Below are 5,329 nucleotides of genomic sequence, written 5' to 3' on the forward strand. Positions count from 1 at the left end.
CATTTTGCTGAGTGAGGTCTCACCTGGTTATTGTACTTGCATTACTCTTGCTAAGGATGGTGAAGGGTCCAAAACTTTCCCTGCTCAGTGAGCCTGCTCAGTTTGAAGGATGATGGAAACAGGCAGAGGACTCCTGGGTCAGAAACGAAAGACTTCTTTCTCTGTGACTCGCAGAACAGCAAGCAGCAAGATCATCAATATGTGGGCATCAACTCCCCTGATACAAATGGATGCAGACACACGTCATGCCCACAGGGTTAGTTGCTTTACAGATGACAGCCTCTGGGTTTAGGAAATCCTAATCTCTTTTTGATCAACACTCATCTGTCAGTTTGCTGTCCTATGGTGGCTTGCATGTTGCTAGCAACTAGAAGCAATGCCACAGATATTTCTGATACCAGCAGGGTCACCCACTCATAGTGGACAGGTTTCAAATACATTTCCAGACTAGGACAGATTAGGAAGACATAGCTGGCAATCTAGTTTAGGGAAGAAAAAGAAGGTCTTCAAAAACCCTCTGATTAGATTAGCAGCAGAACCTGGTGTGCCACCATACAGAAGATGAGCCACTCAGATTGGCAGGCACTCAAAATGCCACTGGGAAAGAATTGCCATCTCAAAGTAGAGTTTACCTTAATGATGTGAATAGCATAAAGCTTTGAGAACCTTCATTTGCTGATACAGCATGATTCAAAATTAGAAGAAACAGCTGCAAACATCTATTAATATTCAGAAAAAGAGATGTATGAAGTGTGAATCTAGGAAAATATGAGACCATAAAAAAATGAAATGGAACAAATCAGAATTGATGTCCTAGGATGGGCAATCTCCTTCCGTGCGATTAACTGCCTTTCAAAACCCACTGGAGGGTCAGCTATGGGTCAGTTCCGACTCAATGGTACATAACTACAACAGACATAAGTAAGCTGAAATGGACTGGTATTGCCTGGTCCTTTTGAAACAGACAAGTATGGTCTCCTGTGCTGGAAGGAAGTAATTAAAGTGGAAAGGTGTTATTGGAAAATTTGGCCTTTGTGATAGAAATGAAATGACAGAGATCTAAGTATAAGTTATATATAGTTTTTTACCCCTATAAGACGTTTAGCAGGTTTTTCTCATTTAACAGGGAATTCAAAGGTTCTGAGTGAAGTTATATATGTTTATATGTAATTTTGAAAAATAAATTACTTATTGGAAGTACCTTTACAACAACATAAATGGCAGCTATCCCAGAAAACAGTCATTTAAACCAAACAAAGGTATATAATATGGCTTAAAGTCAGGAAAAGTGTGTGTCAAGGGAGTGTCCTTTCACTACATTTGTTTAATTTATATGCTGAGAAATTAATCCAGAAAACTGAACTGGACTGAACGATATTTTAAACCACTTTTTTGTGTGTGATTTGTGTGAAAGTTTACAAAGCATATTGCAGTGGTTTATTTTCCCCTCCCAAAGTTAATCATGCATATTTTGTCCCATAGCATCGATTACTATCCATGCAATATCTGATCATTTGTTCCACAATGTCTTTCCCGCCACCCATTCCAATAAATTGTTCACTGTCTATTACTTTTCCCTTCTGCCCTCCCTCCCTGGGAATATCTTGAATATTGAATGTACCATGAGCTGTCAGAGGAATAAACAAGTCTATCCAGGATGAAGCCCATCCAGAAAGCTTCATCTCATGAACTTTGGACACATTATCAGGTGGGACTAATCCCTGGAGAAGGACTTTGTGCTTGTAAAGTAGGTCAGCAGAAAAGAAAAAGGACCCTCAACAAGGTGGACTCGTGCAGTGGCTACAGCCAAGAGCTCAAGCATAGAAATGGTTGTGAGAAGGACGCAATGCCGCAACAGTCTTCTCTAACGTGCAGACAGCAAACGTGCCTTTCGGTCTGGTGGGAGATCATTCCACACTCATTTTACAAACTCCCTTAAAGTGATATTACAGAGCAAAAGGCAGTTAGCTCTTTGCTTACAAAATATAAAGAAAAGCGAGAGAGCCATGGCGAACCATCTGCCTACAGGAAGCTGTGGGTGCATTTTCCCTAATCAGCATGGCTTGGAGGCCCCTCCATAGCTTTGGCCTCACCTTAGCTCTCCTCACTGGTGACTCTCCCACGCCTCCCTCTGGTTATTCTTGAAGGATCTTGGCCCAAGTGACCCCTAGCATCTGTCACAGGGTCATCTTACTCAAATACATGGCAGACACACAAGAGTCATCCCAGAGGCTCAGGATGCAGGCTAAGAACTGTTTCTAAGCATATTTACAATTTATATTAAGCCAATAATGGGGATTTATGGAATTTATTTAGTACATGATTTGCAAATGAGGGCAACAGTTCTGACTACAGAGTCAAAAAGTTTCCAGAAAAGAAGACTATTTCGCAGGTTTTACAACTCAGCTTATAACTAATAATCATTATGGAAAATAGGGCCAGAATAGTTTACAAAATAACTTGCGGACATGAAGGATTCTATACAACATATTTGAAAAAGAACAGGTCAAATAGGCATAGCTACTAGTTTGATCTTTGAAGTTTGCAGTTGTGAAACTGGCTACACCTAGATAATTCTTTTAAAGAGCACAATGCTCAGGGGAAATTTTATTTCTTAATTAAGATAAACTATGTTGTTGTTTATGGTACCATCAAGTCATCTGGGACTCATAGAGACCCTGTATATAACAGCTCTGAAGCCTGCCCTGTCCTGAGTCAGTCTCACTGACTCCTACACATCTACCTCAATTGCCCTAGTCACTGTATCAATCCATCTCACACAGGGTCTTCTTCTCCTGTGCTGTCCCTCCACCCTTCCAAGCATGGCGTCCTTCTCCAAGGATCAGTCCCTCCTGGCCACATGCCCCAAATATGTGAAATGGAGCTTCAAAATCTTAGCCTCCAAGGAGAAACTTGGTTTCACCCTCTCCAAGACAGACTGATTTGTTTTCTTGGCAATCAGTGGTATGTTTTAAGACTCTCTTCTAGCACCACAACTCAAAGGAATCAATTCTTCTGTCATCCTTAGTCATTGTCCAGCTCTCTGATGCATAGCAAGTAATTGTGAAGACCATGGCCTGAATCAGGCACACTTTAATCTCTAGACTGACATTGTTCCTTCTCAGTACTCTGGAGAGGTCTCTGACAGAAGATTTAACTAATGTAATTTGTCTTTTCATTTCCTGACTTCTGGTGCAAAGACTGTTGATTGTGGAGCTGAGCAAACTGTAACTGTTAACAACCTCAATCTCTTCTCTATCCATTATGGTACTGCCAATTGGCCCAGCGGTGAGAATTTTTGTCTTCTTGATGTTGAGCTTCAATCCAGATTGAGGACTACATGAACTTCTACAGGAAGAACTTCAGGTGCTCCTTGGTTTCAGCAAGCAAGGTTGTGTCATCTGGGTAACAGATTGTTGAAGAGTCTTCCTCCAATTCCACATTCTTCCTTATAAAGCCCAGCCTGCTGAATGATCTGTTCTGCATATAGATTGAAAAGATATGGAGACAGGATGAACATCTGATGAACTCCTTTCCTGATTTTGAACCATGCAGTGTTTTCCTGGTCTGGTCTGAGGACAGCTTCCTGGTCCAAGTATAGGTTTTGCATAAGCACAATTAAGTGTTTTGAAATTCCCATTCTCCTCAAGGTTAACTATAATCTGTTGTGATCCACACAGTCAAATGTCTTTGCATAGTCAATAAAACACAGATAGATATTCCTCTGGAACTCTTTACTTTCTGCCAAGAGCCATCTGACATTGGCAATAATGTCTCTAGTGCCATGACCTCTTCTAAACCCAGCTTATATTTCTGTTAGCAACCTGTCAATGTACTGTTCCGGTCCTTTCTGGATAATCTTCAGCAGAATTTTGCTGTGTAAGATATGTGTGATATTGTAGAATAATTTCCACACTCTGTTGGGTCACCTTTTTTTGGACTGGGACTAAATACGGATCTCTTCCAGTCAGTTAGCCAAGTAGTTGTCTTCCAGATTTCTTGACACAGCCTGGTGGGCAGGTCCAGTGCAGCATCTGTTGGTTTAAATATGTCAATTGGTAGTCCATCAATTCCTGGGGCTTTATTAGATCCATTAGTAATAATGAGTGGCTGGAATGCAAAAGTTGGGAACCAGGAAGAAGGATAAGTAGTCTGAAAATATGGACTTGGTGACAGAAATGAGGCTGGGGTGCTGTTCGAATCCACCAGATGCTTTACTGGAGAAGAAAGGACAATCTTCTCCTTTATCTGTCAGATCCGATTTGATGGTACACAGACACACACACACACACACACACACACACACACACACACGAATAAAATTTTTTTTAAAAAAGAAATGAGGCTGGGGGTAGAATTACAGAATTCTGTACAATCAATGATTTATTCATAGATTTAAATACCTTTTATAAGAAACATAAATGCAGGCTATACACATGGATTTCACCTGATGGTATGCACAGGAATCAGACTGATTACATCTGTGTAAGCAATCCTTGGAGAAGTTCAATATCAGCAGTGAAAACTAGGCCAGGTACTGATTGCAGAACAGATCATCAACTGCAACTAATAGTGACCTTATATACAATAGCTCTGAACCTCTCCCATCCTAAGCCAGTCTCACTATTCTCTGACACACCTACCCCCACATTTTTAGTTTTTTAAATTTTCATTTCTTTCATTGTATCCATTTTCTCTTCTCTCTGCCTTTCCCCCCTTTTCTTGATCTGTCTTTGCCCCACCCTCCTTATCTTCCTTTTATACCTCTCTTAGTTTGAGATTTCTTCACCCCCCCCTTTTACTGTCCAATCTTGGCTTCAACTTTTGGACATTTTTAATGTTTAGCTTTTCCTTTGTCCCATTTGGCAACAGAAAGCGACAATGTCTATAGAGTCCAGCCACACACACCATCTACAGCTTCACCCACTGAGCAAGACCAAAGGCCAACTGCTGCTCCACCTGATCAGCAAAAGACCAGCCACAGCTTAGTCTGCCTTCAGCTGTTCTACACGAACAACAGACAACCACACACACACCTTTATCCTCTACCTTACCCACCAGAACACAGTAGATGAAATACTAAGAATTGCCAAACTAGCAATCTACACAGCACACTTGCCTAGCTCACTCAAACATATCAAAATAATCTGAAGACAGAAACATTACAATGTCTCAGAGGCAATAGATAACTTTAAGAACAGGAGTGGCAATGTTGTTGTTGTTATGTCCCGTTGAGTCGCTTGCGACTCATAGCAACCCTATGTACAACAGCCCTAAACTCCGCTCTGTCCTGTGCCAATCGCACTGTCTCTGACACTCCCATCCCAAT

Source organism: Elephantulus edwardii, unplaced genomic scaffold (genome assembly GCF_000299155.1).
Source record: "Elephantulus edwardii isolate Elephantulus edwardi_28Jun2011 unplaced genomic scaffold, EleEdw1.0 scaffold01117, whole genome shotgun sequence".
Taxonomy (NCBI): Eukaryota; Metazoa; Chordata; class Mammalia; order Macroscelidea; family Macroscelididae; genus Elephantulus; species Elephantulus edwardii.